Source organism: Talpa occidentalis, unplaced genomic scaffold (genome assembly GCF_014898055.3).
Source record: "Talpa occidentalis isolate TD23 unplaced genomic scaffold, MPIMG_talOcc4v2.1 talOcc4.2, whole genome shotgun sequence".
NCBI lineage: Eukaryota > Metazoa > Chordata > Mammalia > Eulipotyphla > Talpidae > Talpa > Talpa occidentalis.
This window is the reverse complement of record NW_023602073.1, coordinates 56,765,609-56,786,930: the sequence shown is the minus strand read 5'-3', so window position 1 is coordinate 56,786,930 and position 21,322 is coordinate 56,765,609. Positions and strand designations below refer to the sequence as shown.

The following is a 21,322-nucleotide window of genomic DNA, read 5'->3' as shown; positions in this document are numbered from 1 at the left end:
TTTACATCATTTTTCATTTTTGCACAATGTATGCATTTTCATCTTGGTTATATGTCCCCATACAATTCCCACCCCCTCTTATTTTGACCCTGTCCTCCCCCCTAGTGTGTCTCTGGTTTATAGTTACTTGTTGATTTTGATTTTTACTTTATTATAATTAGTCTTTTTCCTGGTAGTACATTCTTTTTGTTTTGTTTTGTTTTTGTTTGTTTTTAAAGATTTATTTATTTATTTATTTATTTATACAAGCACTGGAGACGGTCAGAAACGCAGGAGGGTGAGAGAATTCACCAGAGCCAGAAAGGGGAGCAGAACAGGCAGAAGGACCAAGGTACACTGCTGAGGGGAGCAGCGGGCGGCAGGAGAGGTCTGCGCGCCATGTGGGACCCTCACCAGGTGGCCGGGGATGGAACCAGCACTGCAAAGGTGCGGGCACCTTCGCAACCCAGCGCTCTACTGCTGCGCCACTGGGGAGGCCCTGTAGGCTGAATTTTAATGCTGTCAATGCTTTTCTTTTGCATCCTGGGTTGATGACCCAGGAGTTCTTGATAATGATAATTACTTTGGTTGTACACAGGAAAATCACAGCACATACTGCAGAATCAACATTGTATTGGAGACTGACAGTCCTAAAGATGACTGAGGGTATAGTCAGGCTTTATCAGAAAAATCACATGTACTACTAAAGCTTTCACCTGGGAGTACAGAAGAACTGGAAGCTGTCATCTAATTTCAGTTATAGGTAATATGCTGACAGATACAGCTGAGACTGATCGAAAGTTCCATACATACTTAAGAGATTGGCAAGTAAATAAATGTGACATCAAGTTCTGAAACTAAGGAAAGTTTTTTTCTGCGGTACACTAGACATAAACAACCTTCTTAAGAACCCTTATACTTGAGACTGGTGTAGACACACTGAATGGCTTATTGAAATGTTTGGTCTGAGCCATACATACTATTATTGCCAACACAGACTACCACTTTTAAGTAACAACCAGATAAAGAGCCACCCATCTTAAAGAGAAAAACAGAAGAGAGATTACCTAATAAGTCCTTGCTATGTGTAACCCACTTGCAAAACCCCTAGTAAACAAGAGAATGGGAGGATAGCAGGAGGAATTAGTTAAATACAAGGGCAGTCTGACACCAGTGACAGTCAGCAAATAAACACCAATGGGCTTAAGGTCTTTCCTTAAAGATAAGCTCCATCTGTATAAGTTGATATGCAGCCTTTCCACAGGTAGAGAATGATCTGGTTTTCAAAAGATGTATCATTTAGCCCTAAAATCACTTAGGTTTTTTAATTAGCAAATGATAAAGCAGTATTAAGAATTCTCCTTATTTAGAAGATGATTTGTGTAAAAACTGTTTACTGAACTTGGTAAGAAAATTTCTTAAAATGCTCCAAGAATTTTCAGTGTTCTTCAATTTTGAATAGTCTTATTCTTTTTTTTTTAATTTTTTTTAATAGAGGCATGTTTTATTTATTTATTCATTTATTCATTTGTTTGTTTTGTTTATACATGCACTGGGTACAGTCAGAAGCGCGGGAGGGTGAGAGAATTCACCAGAGCCAGAGCGGGGAGCAGAGCAGGCAGAAGGACCGAAGTACACTGCTGAGGGGAGCAGCGGGCAGCAGGAGAGGTCTGCGCGCCATGTGGGACCCTCCTCCAGTGGCTGGGGAGCAGCCGGGGATCGAACCGGCGCTGCAGAGGCTGCTGGCAGCTTCGCAACCCAGCGCTCAACCGCTGCGCCACCGGGGAGGCCCTGAATAGTCTTATTCTTACCATTTTAGTAATTACTTTAAGTTTAGTAAGAATGGTTGCCCCAGTGCTTAAGAAGAAATTTTAAAGTTTGCTTACTCTGCCTCTCTGGTGTGAGAGGTCAATTTTGTGTTTTGTTGTTTTTTTTTTAAGATAAGATTTATGCATACAGGAACTGGGGTACAAGCCAGAGGTGGGGGTGTGAGGGGGCCAGATGAGACGATTCACCAGAGACAGAATAGGAGCAGAACAGGTGAATTGTCTGAAATACACTGCTGAGGGGAGCAGTGGGAGAGATGGGAGAGGTCTGCTGCGCCATGTAGGTCAGCTCCCTGGCAGGGGATCAAACTCATGCTGCAGTATCTGCGGATTGCCTCCAGGGAGGCCCCCAATTTTGTGTTTTAAAGTATGATTTAAAAATATATATATAGGGCCTCCCTGGTGGCGCAAGGGATTGAGTTGCAGCACTCTGAGGCAATCTGCAGCTACTCCGGTGCGAGTTCGAGCCCTGGCCAGGGAGCTGACCCACATGGCGCAGCAGACCTTTCCTGTCTCTCCCACTGATCCCCTCAGCAGTGTATTTCAGTCAGTCTGCCTGTTCTGCTCCCCACTCTGTTTCTGGTGAATCCTCTCACCCCCCTGCACTTCTGGCTTGTACCCCAGTTCTTGTATGCATAAATAAATAAATCTTTAAAAATATATATATATATAGTAGGACTTTTTTTTTTAAATAGGACCTTCTAATTCAGTAATAATGCCAGTTAATAATGCCAGTTAATAGTGTGAACTATATATTGTGGCATATTCTTGATTCATAGCTTCATCTATACAGAGCTTTTCAGTAATTTTTTTTTAGGTTAAGTATATTTTTTTAAGATTATACAAGAACTGGGGTACAGGCCAGAAGCATGGGGGGGGGTGTGAGAGGATTCACCAGAGACAGAGAGGGGAGCAAAACAGGCAGATGGACCAAAAACACTGCTGAGGGGAGCAGCGGGCAAGTCAGGGGAGGTCTGCTGTGCCATGTGGGTATCTCCCTGGCTGGCCGGGAATTGAACCTGTGCTGCAGAGTTCTGCAAACAGCTTCACAGCGCTGCACTCAACCTGCTGCACCACAAGGAAGGCCCCAAGAATTTTTTTTTAAGGATTTATTTTATTTAGTTATGTAAGCACTGGGTACCGTTCAGAAGCGCGGGAGGGTGACAGAATTCACCAGAGCCAGAGCAAGGAGCAGAACAGGCAGAAGGACCGAAGTACACTGCTGAGGGGAGCAACTGGCGGCAGGAGAGGTCTGCGTGCCATGTGGGACCGTCACCCAGTGGCCGGGGATGAAACTGGTGCTGCAGAGGCTGCGGGCAGCTTTGCAGCCCAGTGCTGAACCGCTGTGCCACTAGGGAGGCCTCCCAAGAATTTTTTTTAAGATTTATTTATGCATACAAGCATTGTAGTACAGGACAGAGGTGTGGGGGTTGAGCAGATTCACCAGAGACAGAGTGGGGAATAGAACAGGTGGATTGACTGAAATACACTGCTGAGGGGAGCAGCGGGAGAGCCAGGAGAGGTCTGCTGTGCTATGTGGATAGCTCCCTGGCCAGGGATTGAACTCATGCTGCAGTGGCTGTGCATAGCTTCATAGGTTGCATCTTAATCCCTTGTGCCTCCAAGGAGGCCCTGCATTTCAGTATTTCTTAATGAAGGTGCTCACTGTTTAGCTCTTAACTGACAAGAATAATTTGTAGTTAACATGAGTTATTTTCATATCAACTTAATGTTTAATTTTTTTTCCTATACTATTTACTTAGCAATTTGTAAGCAGAATAAAGGTTAATTTTTTCCCTTGACTTCTCAATTATATATTTGGATTAATGATGTCTGAATTAATTGGTGAGGACTGTGCCAGATGCTTCATGCAGTTTTTGTTTAGAAGATACTATTATAAATTTCATCTTCTGACTAGCTTAGTGTCCTAACACCACTATAGTTATAAGAAGTATTGAAATCAGTATTCAAGTTGTCATTCTAGTTATAGGAACTGTTTACATTGAATAGTAACATAATAAAATAACCATAATTATTAAGTCAGATTGAACTTTTAGTCACATACTCTTTCTCACTTAGCAGTTTTGATAAAAAATGGTAAGCTCTTTTAATGGCTGTTTCACTCATGATACAAATTAAATGGCACTGGGATGAAGCCTGGAATAGACTGCAGAAAGAACGTTAGTGGTGATCACAGCGGAAGCAGAATGGTTCAGAGTTCTGGGACCTGGGCAGAAGCGTCCATAATACAAGTCTGTTTCCAGCCATCTGAAGCTGCAGCCACAGGGAAGCTCCTGGGGTTTGGCAAGTAATGTATCACTAATGTGTCTTCCAGTCCTTTGATGTTGACTTGAGGGAGGGTGAGAAGCAACTCTAAAGAAGAGTGAAAAGAGACCAGAGTGTGGATTTGTGTGGTTATTTTTGGTTAGCAATCTTGATACTTATATCACAGGAATGTTTTAGACTCTAATAACTCAAAGGAAAGACTCTCCAAAGGGAAAAGAACCGTATCTTCTTGTACCTGGAGGGAAACTGAGAACAAAATAGCAAATAAAATTTTTCTAATAGAGAATGTATTTTTTTATTATTAAATCTAACATGAAATGTTTTATTTCAGTAAAATAGCATCATCAATCACATCAAAGTTATATTGTTTCTAAGAATTTTTAATTTACATTTTTTGTTTTAAAATGGAATTAAAGTCATAGCCTAATCAACTTAAAACCAGTTATCCAATTAAATGAAAAATACGTATGAGTTTCTTGCCCTTTAGAAAGGGTCTCTGCATTTTTTGAGACTGTTTTAATTGTGAGAAAACAAATCTGTTGTATGAATGTGCTTCTTTTATGCATGTGATCTAATTCTTGCAACTCAAAATCATCTATGACCTCCTTTTTCCCCCTTCAGAACATATGCCAGGGTCTTGTGTTTGACATAGTAACAAGCCAGTTCTTTGACATCATCACCAGTTTCATTTTCCTTAACATGGTTTGCATGATGGCTGAGTCTTATAACCAGTCTAAGGCCATGGAATCTACCTATGATCATCTCAGGGGTCATCTTTACATTTGAGTGGTCATCTTTGCAATTGAGTGCCTCATCAAAATCTTTGCTTTGAGGCAAATACTACTTCACTAGTGGCTGGAATTTCTTTGATTGTGTGGTCGTGGTCCTTTGTATTGTTAGTAAGTAAAATCAGCAGCCAGAGGAACTTTGATAAAAAAGCCAAAAGTAAACATGTAAGTAGTATCAATAGAAAAGATGTTCTAACTACCTACAAAACAACAAATTAGGCTTACTGTGGTTTCCGAAAAAATAGGTGAGCTAATATCATTCTCTGCTTGACGGTTGCTGGGAGATAGAGAGTAATTTCCATCTCTTGACTGTATACACAATTGAAATAGAGAGTTAAATAATTATGTGGATCATTTAGTCATTGGAGATAGACAAAATTAAGATTACTGAAAGTTTTGGGGAGGGCACCTGGTTTATCCAGGTAATTCAGTCAAAGTTCTCCTTTTCCTGTGCAACTGTAAACCCTAATGCATGTATTGTAGTTTGAAGGATTTGGCATTTATTTTCCATATTTTTCCTTAGTTAAAAATCAACGTGGGGGGCCTCCCTGGTGGCACAAGGATAACTTAAGACGCAACCTGTGAAGCTCGCTGCAGCCACTGCAGCACGAGTTGGATCACCTGCCAGGGAGTTACCCACTTGGCTCAGCAGACCTCTCCTGACTTGCCCGCTGCTCCCCTCAGTAGTGTATTTCAGTCGATCTGCCTGTTCTGTTCCCCAGTCTGTCTCTGGTGAATTCTCTCACCGTCCCCCAACACCTCTGGCCTGTACCCCAGTTCTTGTATGTGTAAATAAATAAATCTTAAAAAAAAAAATCCACATGGATGCCAGATTGCAATGACATTTCAGGATCATCCCTTGCCTCCTATACAAATCCTCTATGGCCCAATCTAGATTGTGGTTCAAGAGTGTGACATTAGGGCAAACAGTAATTTCCTTTTATTCTAGAACCCATGTTATTCTAGAATCCACAGTGTGAACTACACTTGTCTCAACTGATTATATACCTGTTAACCAACCAGTTTCATTCTGTAACCAGTCTATTTTCTCAACCATTGGCAGGATGAACTATAATGGGAGGAAAGGGAATAAAGAAGAGAATTATCGCCAAAAACCTCTTTATAAAACACACACACACACACACACACACACACACACACACCCCTCAACTCTGGAATTAAATTCTTCATGATGAAACCATAAGAGTTTACTCTGGATTTTTGACGGCTGCTTTTAATTAGATAATTTGACATTTTATAATTGTGTAAAACTGCCCTGGGGCCCTACTTTTAGTTCAAAAAGCAACAAAAACAAAGACAACTGATGTTGCAAGTGGAAGCTTTGTGCTTTGTTGTAAAGCATGCATTAGCAGCTAAGTTAGAGGAAAATATTTTGATTCTTCTCACAATAGCAATGCAGATGTTTTAGAGAGCAATTTCAGTTTGTTATGGTTTCTTTTTTTTAATTTTTTTAAAATTATATTTATAAATATTTTACATCATTATTCCCTCCCCCCCTTTTTTTTTTTCTTTACAATGTTTGCTTTCTTTTCTCAGGTGTATTCCCCATAGAATTTCTATCACCAATTCACCAGTGTACCATCACCATAGTACATAGTGTTCTATGTACTATGTGTTCTTCCCACCTTCACTTTGGTCTCTTTCCCTATAGAATGTCTCTGATTTATAGTTGTCTCTTTATTGTTGTTTGGTTTTCTTGTGTTTTTTTTAATTGTTTTTTTTTTTTTCCCCTTGGTCCCTCATTTGCTTCCCCAATATTCTTCATGTAAGTGAAACTATCCAGTATTTTTCTTTTTCCTTCTTTCTTACTTCACTGAGCATGATCTCTTCTAGGTCCATCCATGTTGCTGCAAATGGCATTGTTTTATCTTTTTGATCGCTAAATAGTATTTCATTGTGTATACATACTACATCTTGATCCAGTCATCTGTTTTTGGAGATATGAGTTGTTTCCATGTCTTACCTGTTATAAATAATGCTGCAATAAACGGGTGCAAGTATCCTTTTGATTAATGTTTTTGTGTCCGTTGGGTAGACCCCTAGCAGTGGAATTGCTGGGTCATTTGGTAGCTCCATTTTTAGTAGGCTGAGGAATCTTGAGACAGCATTCCAAAGTGGTTGGACCAGTTTGCACTCCCACCAGCAGTACAGGAGAGTTCCTTTTTCACCAATCCTTGCCAACATTTGTTGTTGCTGTTTTTCTTAATATGTGCCATTCTCACTTTTGATTTACATTTCTAGAATGTATTTTTTTATAAAAATTTTAAAGCAGCTCCCTTGATAGTTTTTGATAGTAATAGATTATTCAACAACTGCTTTTAAAATGCTGGTTCTCTGCCACATCCTGTGGTAGTAATTTTTGGTATTCACTGGTAAGCAAAAATTGAACATTATTCCTAGGAAGTTTATAGTAATCACATTCAGAAATGTTTGGTCACAAAACTGAGGTGACATTGTCTCAGAAGAGAACATCGGTCAGCACATGTGAAAAAAGACCTACTATGGACATGGTAGGCAGAGATGCCTCAGGGAAGGCGGGTCAATCTCTGAAGAATGAGTAGGAGTTAACTACATATTGGGATGGACATTCCAGATTGAGGGAACAGTACATGCAAACACTCTGTAGCAAGAGGGAGTGTAGTGTGTTTAAAGAACTGGACAAGGAGGTCCATGTCAGCCATGGTCTTTAGCATGGGCTTTGTGTTTTTTGATTGCTGTTTTTTAAACTTTTATTGTGGAAAATATCAAAACAGAAGGAGAATAGTATAATAGTTTCAGTGTACTCATTATTCAGCTGTAGTCAGTGCTTGGTCAATCTTGTTCATCTATATTTTTACTCATCTAGCTACAGTTGTGATGTTTTAAGTAATGGGAGATATTTGAAGGTTTTTAATAAAAACAGTAGTGGGTAGGAAATTTGACTAGACTTTTGTTTTGAAAGATTATCTGGGCTATAGAATAAAGAATAGATTGGAGGGTGGAGAGCATATATATTAGGAGACCAATTAGACAGTTCATTGCTGTAGTCCAGTCAAGTAAATACCTTAAGTCAGGTTAGTGGCAGTGCAGCATAGAGAAGTGGTCAGTTTTCAGAGATGTAGAGGGGAAGATGCACTGGACTTGGTAACAGGTTCCAGGTGTCTAGGGGTAAAGGGAGGTGGAGAAGGTAGCTTGGATGACTCCTTGAATTCTAACTTGAACCTAGGACGGTTGAAGGATCCAGAACTTGAAGGGTGGTTGTTGATGCCACAATGTGAAAACCAAGCACAAAAAGAAAGGCAGCCAGTTTTGCTGTCTTATCTCTTCCTCAAATTTCCAATTCTGATTTTCCAGATTGCATGACAATATGGCTTCTCACAAAGAACTGATCTGCCAGCTCATGGCTAGCTGAATTTGAACTGTGCTCTCTTAACCCTGCTCTGGAGCAAAGAATAGGCCATATTTGGGTTCAAAGAATATCCTAAAGGTGACTTGTAGTGCCAAAAAGGCAGAAAACTGGGTCTCCCTGGTGGTGCAAGGGGTTAAGATACAGCCTATGAAGCTCCCTGCAGCCACTGAAGCACAAGTTCAATCCCCAGTCAGGGAGCTACCCACATGGCGCAGCAGACCTCTCCTAACTCGCCCACTGCTCCCCTCAGCAGTGTATTTCAGTCAGTCCGCCTGTTCTGTTCCCCACTCTGTCTCTGGTGGATCCTCTCACCACCCCCCACACCTCTGGCCTCTATCCCAGTTCTTGTATACATAACTAAATAAATCTTTTTTTTTACAAGGCAGAAAACAAAATTTATTGAAATTGTCAGAAATACTCTATGAATAATCCATTTGGACTTTGAGTAATTCTTACCATATTCTTTGTGGAATCACCAATCCTGAAAATTAAGCCAGAAAAAAGCACATTACTTTCTCAGTACTGTGTTTTAGGATCTTATTCAACTGTTATTTCTTTTCTTTTTAATATTTCAGATAAAAGACTTAAAATAATCTGCCTCTAGGAAATCTTGGATTTGTCCCCAAGATTATGAGCATTTTGTTTCTTAGCACAGGAACATGTGTTAGTCATCCAGAGTCAGTCTCCTGTGCTTGGAGGCTCTGCCAGCTAGCTGCTTGATACTGCATAAGGTTCCTGAGAAGACCCTCATGGCTGGCTGTGGTCTTTAGTAGAAATTAGAAAAAATCTTTTCATGTTCTTCAGTAAAAGATGAATCTCTTTAAATAGGAATTCTTTTTTTCAGAGAGACCTCTTCCCTGACTCTCTTTGATGTAGCTCTTCAAATCACACTATCATTTCATGCTTTTAATTTTTCTTCCTACTACCTATCAGTCTGAGATTACCTCATTGACAGGTTACATGACTCCCTTCCTTCCTTAACAATGACTCCAGGAGAACAGTGGTCTGCTCTGTCTCACCATTGCAGCCCCTGTGCCCACACAAGAGTCTGCTGCATCAACATTCCCAAGAAACATTAATTTAATGAGTGAATGAATATTAATATATCCTTCCTTCATTTGCCAGATAATTCATATTATTTAATTTTAAAATAATAAGTAATCTTTCAATGGATAAATTGGTAACCTAACATATTAAGTACACGTTAAATTGAAATGTGTGTATACATTATGGTTTCCAGAATAGACAAAGGTCGGTTACATAATAAGATACTTGGAATTTTTACCTTGGAATTTTGAAAAACTGTTGATTTGTTTCATTTTTTAGAATAATTTTGTTTATAAATGATTAAAGACAAGAATTTTCAGGGTGCTTTTTGCAGTTGTCGTTCAGTAAATAACATTGAAGGTATGAATAACCTTTAGGGCTCACAATTAAACCAAGATGGAGCTCACAATTAAAAAATCAATTTTTTTCTTTTGCTATTAGCTTTTGAAGTATGGAGACACATTCCAACTATATATGGTGATTTTGATCAGTTAAATGCAACTTGTAGATTTTCTAGAAATCATTTTGAAAGATATTTGCAGATTTATATTTATGTACCTTGTAAACTAATATTTCTTTAGTAGTGTTCCTTCTGTGTTGAGCTTCAAAGGACAGGTAGTATTTACGTATTGGTTTCCTGTTGTTTAGTTTTAGAAATTGTCACTAGCAGTTTATTTTGCAATTGATATTAGTAAAAATGAAAGTATTTATCTATCATAAAGCTTTTGCGGAGGGGAGACTACAGATTGAACTGCTGTTGTTAATATTGGAAACAGTGCAGGAGTTTTACAGAACTAGAGAACAAAGGAGCTTAGTTTCTGGAAAAGAGCAAAACCTTAGTGAGTTCATTTAAATTCACTTGTATTTGCAGTAAGGACTACTTGGAAACTATCATTGTTTCCTATGCCAGTCTTGTTTATTGATTTTTTTAGTCATCTAAAACATTTCTCAATTATCGCTGTCCAGTAGAGGTAGATAGAAACAGGTTTTGTAATAATTTGACAGCAGTAGAAAATACCAGCAGAGAAATTGGTGACCTTAAATAAGGTGTGGCTCAAGATTAGTTTTGAAAGCTTAACTCAGTCTGGGTAGTTAGCAAATAGCTTCCTCGTTTAGCTTTCAAGAATGAAGCTATGAACAGATAACTGCAGACAACCAGGGGACTTTGCCACATTGCTCTTCTTCCTTTCCTTTCTGTTTTCCTTCGGATACCATCACACCCACCCACCAATCAAATGCGAAGCAGGGAGCTTGTTCCATTTGACCAGAGGTGGGGTACATGGTAAATGAAGATGATTTGTGGGAGTGAAAACTCTCAGGGTGGGCTTACAAGGTTAGAGGGCAAGGGCTGAGTCTATACTTGTATTTCCATTGTGAGGTAGGGAAAATTTTTCTGAGATTCCTAAAGAGTACCAGCTAAGGCTAATTTTGAACTGGTCATTTGGAAGTTATAGAGGTGCAATTACGAAGAATATGTACTGATTGAACTCTCCCCCAATCATGTTTAATGTCTATTTTGGGCCCTCTTTCCCTACTGCCAAGACTTCTTAATCGCTCATGACTGGTGAGTTTGCTTCTTCAATGACAAGCCAGCTTCCCTTACAATCCTTTTAATGGAGTAGGGTCAAAAGTCAGTTATTTTTCAATGCTATGAGTGAATAAGGAGTTAAGTTTGCCCTTTATGTTTTTTCTCCCTTTGGTTATGTGCCCCTTTAATCTATTTTGCATAACTATCCTCTTCTAGTGGGAGTGACTAAATGCCAGTACTTGTGGTTTTTTTTTTTTTTTTTTTTTTTCAGATTTATTTATTTCTGCATACAAGATCTGGGGTACAGGCCAGAGATTGGGTGGGGGGGACAGAGGGGAGGGTGGACGGAGAGAGGATTCACCAGAAACAGAGCCGGGGAGCAGAACAGACAGACTGACCAAAATACACTGCTGAGGGGAGCAGCGGGCGAGACAGGAGAGGTCTGCTGTGCCATGTGGGTAACTCCCTGGCCTGGAATCGAACTCGTGCTGCAGTGGCTGTGGATAGCTTCATAGTGCAGTGCTTAACCCTTGTGCCACTAGGGAGGCCCTAAATGCCTTATTAACTTGCAAAAGGATTCAAGGGAATCTCTTTCTTGAGGTGAGTATATAGACCTTGAGAACTGGAGGAGTGCCAGGTGCTGCTGGCTTTGAGCCGAATGAACCTTGGCATGACTGCTAGTCTCAGAGTTCATAAGCCAGTTATAAACAACTGTCAGTGTGTGGCTCCCCAGAAGAGTGGAGGGGAGAATAATGTTCTTGCTGGTGTGTGTGTTATGATTGTTACTATATATCCTGAGCATAGTTTGCAAATTTAAACTGCATGCTCTAGAACTGAAGCTGCAACCAGCATAATTTGTTCCTTATATTCAGATACAGACTCCCAACTCTGTTGAGTGTTAGCTGATAGTAGGCAATGCTGCAGCAGTCACATGGAGTCAGAGGGGTGGTAGAAAACAGGGTTTTACAGTAAAGTCTATCTCGTTCTCCTTAAACCAGTTTCTTTAAGTGTTAAATAGAAATATGTTCACTAGCATCATTAATATCTAGGGTTATTGTGAGCATTAGATTTATATTCTAAATCGCTATAGAAATATTAGTTACAACTGCTATTAATCATTCTTTAAGTTCAGATTGAGCCCTTATTGATCCTTGAAAATATCCAGCAATAAGAATTTTAAAATAGGGCCTCCCTGGTGGCGCAGCGGTTGAGCACTAGGTTGTGAAGCTGCCCGCAGCCTCTGCAGTGCGAGTTCGATCCCTGGCCACTGGGCGAGGGTCCCACATGGCGCACAGACCTCTCCTGCCGCCCGCTGCTCCCCTCAGCAGTGTACTTCGACAGTCTGCCTGTTCTGCTCTCCGCTCTGGCGAATTCTCTCACTCTCCTGCGCTTCTGACTGTACCCAGTGCTTATATAAATAAATAAATCTAAAAAAAAAAAAAGAATTTTACAATAGATCCAACACCTTTTAAACATACTTTATTACTAAAAAAAATAAGTAGACTACTTTTTAGAGCAGTTTCAGATTTACAACCAAATTGAGTAGAAAGTACAAAGAGTACTGCCTTGCACCTTTACAGTCTCCCTTTATCAACATCCCCCACCAGGTTGGTATGTGGTTACAATCAAGGATCTTACATTGACGCATCGGTATCACCCAAAGTTTATAGTTTACATTAAGGTTGACCCTTGGTTTTATATATTCTATGAATTTTAATAAATGTGATGACGTCTGCCATTATGACACCATACAGAATAGTTTCACTGCCCAAAAACTCTTCTGTGCTCTACCTATTCACCTACCCCCCACCACCACTGTTTTTTTTTTTTTTTTTTAAACAATCTCCAAAGCTTTCTCTTTTCCAGAATCTTACAGTGTGTGGACCTTTCAGATTGACTTCCTTCACCTAGTAATAGACATTTCCTGTTCCTCCGTGTCTTTGCATGGCTTCCTTTCAGTGCTGAATAATGTTCCATTGTCTGTATGAGCCACAGTTTATTTATATGTTTACCCCTTGGATGACACCTTTGTTGCTTCCAAGTTTTGATAATTATGAATAAAGCTACTGTAAATATTCACGTATAGATTTTTGTGTGGACAAACTCTTTTGTATGAAAGGCACTACAAAGGAACATGATTGCTGAAATTTTATGTTAAGACTCTATTTACTTTTCTAAGAAACCACCAAACTGTCTTCCAAAGTGGCTGTGCCATTTTGCACTCCCACCAACAGTGAATGAGAGTTCCTATTTGGAATTTGTTCATATGCTTTTTTTTGCCATTTGTATCTATTTTTTGGTGAGGTGTGTGCTCAGGTCATTTAGCCATTTTTTAATTAGGCTGATCTTTATGTTTTGGATACCAGTACTCTATCATATTTGTGTTTTACAAATGTTTTTTCCCAGTCTATAGCTTATCTTCTCACTCTCTGATATACTTTTACTTAATTCCTGAGAAAAAGTCATTATTAAGACTTTTAAAACCAATTTTAACATTTTGCACCCACTATGATGACAGTAATTTGGGAAAAAAAAAAGACATACAAATGTTAATGAGGATGTGGAAAAATTGAATACCTTATATATTGCTGGTAGGAATGTAAAATGGTTCACTCACTGGAAACAGTATGATGGTTTCTCATAAAGTTAGACAATAAATTGACTTGGCAATTCCACTCTTAGGTATATGCCCGAAAGAATTAAAAACAGGTACTCAAACAAATATTGACACACAAATGTTCAGCACTATTTACAGTAGCCAAAAGGTAGAAACTACCAATCATCCGTCAGTGGATGAGTGGATAAATTGTTGTGTATACACACAGTGGGTTATGAGCCACAAAAGGAATGAAGTATTGATACCTGCTATGATGGGATGAACCTCAGAGGTGCATGCTAAGTGATAGAAGCCAGACCTTTTGTTCACATATTGTATGAGTCTATTTATATGAAATATGCAAGATAGAAAATTTGTGTATATAGAAAACAGATTGATGGTTAACCAGGCCTTGGAGGTCTGGGGTTAGGGGTGAGGAGTAACTCATTAATGGGTATGAGATTTTTATTTGGGGATTATAAAAGTATTTTGGAATTAGAGGTAATTGTTTCATGACCTTGTGAATGTACTAGGTATCACTGACTTTTCTTTAAAATTGTTAATTTTATATTACATGTATTTCATTTCATTTTTGAAAAACTCATTTTAAGATTATAGTAATTAAAAAAATTGAAAGTTTTTCTTTTACTGTAGTCTGTTATTAAATGGCAACTTATAATTCATTATAATTTCATGGGTAAAAAGACTTTGTTTTCTACATACTTCACTGGGTGGGTGTTGTGAGATTATTCCATTCTCCAAATGTTTTTAAGTACAATTAAGAGACAAATTTAGAAGTCAGAAGGAAAAAAGATAACTATTGAATGATTCCATTTATATACAGGATATAGAGAAACCAAACAAAGTGTTAGGAAAAAGACAAAATTTGCAAGCTGACCATAGATCTGAGACATACAGCAGGGGAGTGAGAAAGGGTAGATCAAAACAAGGAAGGGAAAGGCACAAGGGACTGTAGTGATGGATCACGGGGACTACACCTGCGGGGAGAAATCAAATACCATCTAAAAATTAAAAGGAAAATAAGTAAACAAACAAACAAATAAATATTAAAAAAGAGACAGGCTTAGGATTGTACTGTTAAAAGTTTAAGAGGCAAAATTGTGGCCAAGGTAATTGTTCAGGTATGGTGCTTTTATAAAGTAGGGCAGAGTAATATTTTGTTGTGACTAATGTCTGAATGTCTGAAAAAAGGAATGTCAAGTATAATTTTAATTTTGATTTTAAGAAAAGGATTTGAGAACTTGCATTAAAAATATACAGAGCAGATCAGTTAAAAAGAAAGATCTGTAGAATAAATAAATTTTTCAAGAATTAGGGCCTCCCCTGGTGGCACAGCGGTTGAGCGCTGGGCTGCGATGCTGCCCTCAGCCTCTGCAGCGCTGGTTTGGTCCCCGGCCACCGGCAAGGATCCCACATGGTGTGACAGACCGCTCCTGCTGCTCCCCTCAGCAGTGTATTTCGTCAGTCTGCCTGTTCTGTTCCCTGCTCTGGCTCTGGTGAATTCTTTCACCCTCCCATGCTTCTGACTGTACCCAGTGCTTGTATAAATACATAAATCTTTAGGGGAAAAAAAAAGAATCAGCAATTATCCACTAACTCCAACTTTCTTTGGGTTAGCTAAAAAGAGAAGAGAAAGTGATAGGACTAACGGCTTTTTAGTGACTGATGTAAGAACACATATAAGTTAATCTACAAATAAGCTTTTCCTGACATTACATTTAAGATGTACTTATAGAGCAAATTCTCATAACTAGGTTATCTGAATGGTATAATGACAATATCTTTAAATGTGGTTTGTAGACTCAAAATTGGTACTCATTTAGTCATTTTATAATGTTTAATGGGCCCTTAAAAATTAAATTTGTCACTATGGAGTACATTTACATGTTTCAAAATTCAAAAGCCCCAAGTGGGATATAATGAAATCCTCCCTCCCATACTTTAAAAGGTACTCTGTCCTTTTCATAGCACACATCAGGAATTTTATTGGCTCTACTCAGAATATTATCATTTTTCACCCCCACCCTCTCCCCAGTGCCATCTCCTTAGTGTAAACCATCTTTATTCTTTCTTTGGACTATTACAAATCCTCATAAATACTCTCCTTGGCCCATCCTTGTTCTGTTTGTACTCTGTTCTCCATACCAGTGACACTGTTAAATGTTTGCTTAAAATCCCTCTGGAACGTTCTTCGCTTCCTAGAAGAACAAAAGTCCCTACCTTCTGAGTCTTCTCTGCGATCCTCTATGACCACCACTCCCCTCCTGCCCACCACTCTCCCCAATTAATGCCACCCCAGCCACCCTGGCTGCCTCACGAGTTCCTTATTACCTCAGGGCAAGGCCTGTGCTCCGGAGAGTACCTTTGCCTACAGAGCCAGAACCCTGCCTCCTCACTTTAATCAGGTTTGTGAGATCTTCCCTGACCTCCCTGTTTAAAAATTACTCTGTTAATTCCTGCTTCCTTATTCAGCTTTATTTTTCCTGTTGTTTATAATCATTTGACATTGTTTTTGCATATTCTTTGCTTATTGTCTATCTTCTCCCATTATATGGTGTGTCCTAGAAGAGTAGGGCTTTTGTTTCATTGTTGTTTACATCCATAGTACCTCAGAGTGAATGGTTCTGAGTAGGTATTCATTGAACGTTAGTTGAATGAGGGAATGAATGTATGAATTCTGCCAGTATGAATACCAGTGTATGAATTCTACCACAGGTGGGAAATGGTCTGTGTATAAGGCTATTTAATGGAGCATTGTTTTAGTAGCAAAAATAAAAAATGCTTGAAATGTTCATGAAGAAGGCTAATTAAATAAACTGGTACAACCTTATAGTAAAATACCCAATGGTTACTGTGCGATTTCACTTATATGAAGGTCAAGAACAGGTACAACTAATCTATAATGGGACAAATCACAGCAGTGACTGGTCCTGCATTGGGGGCGTTGACAGCAAAGAGGCACAAAGAACTTTTAGGAAGAGAGGCACACAAACATGTATAGGGTATGCATGGGTTCAGTTCTGTTCATTAGTCAGACTCATCCAACTGTGTACTCTGATGATCTGTGCATTCCAGTATATGTGAACTATACTTCAGTTACCGTAAAATGCTGTTCCAAATAACGAAAAGCTAGTGGCCTAATAAGCAAATAAATCTTTCATGTGACTTTAAAATAGTGTTTTGATTAAACATTTCTAGTGGGACCTATTTTTTGCCTAAGAACTGCAAAGAAACCATAAACTATACTTAGTAATTTAAGTTAGTAGTGCAGTTAATGTGAAGCTATTAAATTATAGGATAACTCAAATAGTTGAATTAATGTTATTTTCAGCATAAAAGAAATATAACTATATGGGGTGAACAAGTTTTGTAAACCATTACTGGTAGAATCTAGGTGGTAGGCATATGGGTAGTAACTATAATTTTTTTTAAAGATTTTTTTATTTATGCACATAAGAGCTGGGGTACAGGCCAGAGATGCAGGGGAGTGAGAGGATTCATCAGAGACAAAGTGGGGAACAGAACACAGGCAAACTGACTGAAATGCACTGCTGAGGGGAGCAGCAGTCCAGACAGGAGAGGTCTGCTTTGCCATGTGGGTTTCTCCCTGGCCAGCCTGGGATTGAACTCATGCTGCAGAGGCTGTGGATTGCTTCATTGTGTGGTGCTTAACCCCTTGAGCCACCAGGGAGGCCCAGTAACTATAATTTTTTTCAACTTAGCCATATCTTTGAAAATTTGTAAAAGAAAATGCCAGAGAAAAAAGGAGACAGGAGACAACCACAAGTGACTCTTGTTAAAGATGGAGCATCAAAAGATTAATGGCTGCAGTTGATTGAAACACATGAAATATAAAAACCTGCTAGCTAATAATGATATAATAACAATAATGATATATAACAGCACAGCAGGGTATCTCTTGGATACTACCTGATTATTGTAAAAATAAGGAGAAAAAAAATCAAACATCTTATCTTTCTGTATTAGGGTAACCAAACAGTCAATGAGGGAACTTTCTTCTTTGTCCATCGAATTAGAAGTCCAGCTAACTAATAAGTGAGTAACAATAGAATTAGAAAATCCCCACTTACATTCCTTAAATAGTGGATATAGATGGTTGTCACTAACAGATGCTAAAACCCATTACATGGACCAATCACATGACAGCACTTGAAACCACACTTTCAACTTTCTCATCACTAAAAATGATATAAGCTCTTACGTGTGTCACCATGTGATGCTGCAGGAAGTATGTGGCTCCTTCAGTGACGTTTCCTTTCCAAAATACCAAATCTAAACTTGATCAAGCTTCAAGATCTAATGACGGGGGTATGGGAATGAGGGAACTAGAGAAGCAAGTTGAATATTGCCACAGGTAAGGCATTAATAAATGCAGGAATGTGGGAAATCTTACAAGATTAATGACCTTGAAATATAGCTTGAAAACAAAGTGCCAGGAGGGAGAACTGTTTTAAACAAAGGCTTAAGAGTCATATCAACCAAAAATAATGTGTATAGACTTGATTAGAATCTTCATTTACATAAAATATCAATAACTGTAAAATATTTTTGAAACAATTGAAAATTTTAATATGGCCTGTTTATTAGATGAGAATACGGAATTATTAATTTGCTAGTTGTTGTAATGGCATTGTTACGTTTTTTAAAGTCTTTATCTGTTAATGATACTTAATGAAGTGTTAAGTGATGAAATATATTGATGTCTGAAATTTGCTTTATAGTACTCTAGGAGTGGGATATATAGGTAAATAAAACATGATTAGCAAAATGTTAGGGATTTTTGGGACTGGGTGGTGAATATTTGAAATACTTTGAGATATTTCCTTTCTAATTTTGTGTATTTTAGAATTTGCTAAAATAAAGTATTAAAAATTACCATGTATTCACTTTTTCAGAAAAAAAGAAAAGACTTTTCAGATGTACTGGTGAGATGCTTCCCCATGATTTGAGTGGAGAAGCAAAGTATTATAGAACAGTATGTATAATAGGTTACTATTTAGGCTGGCAAAGAGGAAAGAAAAGTGTGTGTATATATATTAATTACATATATATGTGTGTGTTCATATATACTAGAATATATGAAGTTGCAAAAAAAAAATGCCTCTTGCAACAGGTAGGCAAGAAAGCTTGCTTTTGAATCTCTATGCCTTTCCAATATGTGCCGCATATGCTATTGACAAAGAAGATTCTAAAAAAGTGAGTGGAATTGGAAATCACAATTCTAGACATACCAGTATAAAATTAGAAAATAGAATTTTAATGCTGGAAGAGCCTTGGAGATTATTTGGACCACCTCAGTTTTAAACCTGACAGAGCTGAAGTCTAGAGAGATTATTGCTGTCATTTTTTGTAGGTAGTGGTTTACTATTGTGAGAGGCAGACTCACAACCCTGACAGTCTTCCTCATAGACATTGTACAACTGTGGGTTAAACTCTGACATTTTAAATTAGGTTGATATGTAATTAATATGTTAATGATACTTTGGGGATGCTCTACCTGCCTTTGAGTCTCCAGCAAGTGTCATGTCTTTGAACCTTAGTTTGGAGGACTAAGGCTGGCATGGCTCAGCCAGATCACTTGTATTGATGAGAGGTGGTTTTACAGTATTCTATAGTTTTAAGGCTGTGTGTGGGAAAATAATGCAGTTTATGGATGTCAGGAATGCTGTTTGTTTTAATGTGCAAGAAACTTGAGCATTCTAAATATTTCGTTCATTCACTCCATTTGGTTTTCAGAAATTTCATAGAAAATAATGGTTGGCATTCTTCTTGGTCACTTGTAAAAGACTTCAGTGCTTGGTCTCAAATACTTTCAAGCTATACACATGTTTCAAAGTGAAGTGCCTCCACCTCCTCTCGAGTGCCACTACTTGTACTTTATAGAGGCAACAATTGTTTTTTCGGTGAATACTTTCAAGTGGGACATTTAAATTGAGGTTTTGAAGTTCCCGTCATATACAGAGCGTGTAGGAAGCTTAACTTCTGCAGTACCTCAAACTTTCTTTCCCACTTGCTCCCCTCCTCTGTGTTTCTCTCTCTTGAGAAACAGGTACCTCTGCCCAACATACCTAGTGGGTATGTTGATCCCAGTAAAAGCCATAGTCTCTACATCCCTTTCTCAGCACCCTCCTTGGTGATTAGTGACCAGTTCCTATCACTGTGATCTCCTGAATATGGCTTGGTTCCACTTACTGCTTCCCAGCCTTTGGGATGCTCATTGAATCCAGTTTCTTTATCCTCTCTGACTTCTCTGTTCTCCCTCTAGGCCATCATTCATTCAGTCTCCAGATTCAGGCTTCTGAAACACAAATGAGGTTGCCATTTTCCTCTTCAAAACCAAGTAATAGCCCCAGTTACATTCAGTTGCCCTAACTAAATAGTGCTCACTCAATGGACTTTTTATACTAATCCCAGTCTAATTTATCTGTCCTCTGTTGCCTTCTTCCTCTGCCCCATCATGCACCCTGTGCCTTGTCAAACTACTTGCATTTCTCAGGGTTCTCATACACACTTTTTCCTGCATCTGTGCCTTTGCAGATTGCAGTGCCCTTTGCCTGGAACACCTCTCTACCTATCTGGGCTCAGTAACTTCCTCCTCTAGATCCAGCTCAAATGTTTCCTTTTGAGAAGTGTTCTGGCTCCCTCTTAAGAGCCTTCTTTTTTCCATCATAGTCCTGATCAACAGGATGTTTTTTCCTGCTCACGCCTTCCAGTAGATTAAGGGTTGGTAAACTTTTTCTGTAAAGGACCAAATAGTAAACATTTTTGGCTTTGTTGACCCCGTGATCTCTGTCAAGACTACTCAACTCTGCCATTGTAGCTTGAATGCAGCCAAAGACCGTAGATAAATGAATAAAAATCTATGTGTTCCAATAAATCTTTATTTATGGACAATGGAATTTGATTTTCATGTAAGTTCGCATGCCACAAAATGTTCTTCTCTTGATTTTTTTCTAATCTTTGAAAATGTAAAGACCATTCTTAGGTCATGGACCATATGGAAACAAATTGCCTATGGCCTGTAGGCCAGCTTACTGTCCTTGCCTTAGAAGGTAAGCTGTTCAAGGATAGACTTCATACACATTTGTATATTTCTGCCCCTCATTACCTCATGCCTCAGTTCATCTCCAAGGATATAATGACTGGATAGCAATTGTTTGTGAAATTAAGTAATAACTATCTTGCATGGTTGTTTGAAAATTAGGAATAGTATGTTGAAATATTTGAAATGCCAACACCTTGCCTGGCAGAAAAGTGGGCACTCAGTAAATACTACTAGCTGTTATTATTTATTTTCCTCCATTGTGAGCTTCTCTTCTTTCAGTATTTATAGGAATTGTGGAAGGGGATTAAGGTTTACAGAAACAACTTGAACGTTCTAGTAAGTTATGTTCAAACACTGTAATCTAGTAATTTTCAGTCTTTGTTTTAATTTTTATATAACTTAAAAATATAGCCAAGTTTGCTGGTTTCTTTAGTTTTCCTTTTAAAAATAGAAATGTTCATTGAACATGAGGCAATGTGAAGTGCAGTGTGTGGTTCTCTTAACATTTGGACACTGATTTAGAAGGACAGGATACGACACTCTCACTTAAAAGTATAGTATTATACCCTGTATGCCCTTACTCATACTTAATAAAGATATCTGTGGGCCTCTCTAGTGGTGCAAGGGGTTAAGTCTCAGCACTACGAAGCTATCAGCAGCCACTGCAGCATGAATTTGATCCCTGGCCAGGGAGCTGACCCACATGGCCCAGCAGACCTCTCCTGTCTTGCCCACTGCTCCCCTCAGCAGTGTTTTTCCATCGATCTGCCTGTTCT

At 38.7% G+C, this 21,322-nt stretch overlaps 1 protein-coding gene across 1 annotated transcript in view; it reads left to right on the top strand.

The window, feature by feature from the left end:
- NUDT3 (nudix hydrolase 3) overlaps window positions 1-21,322 on the top strand; it is a 105,796-nt gene that overhangs the window by 28,187 nt on the left and 56,287 nt on the right. The gene's annotated exons all lie outside the window — the stretch shown is intronic.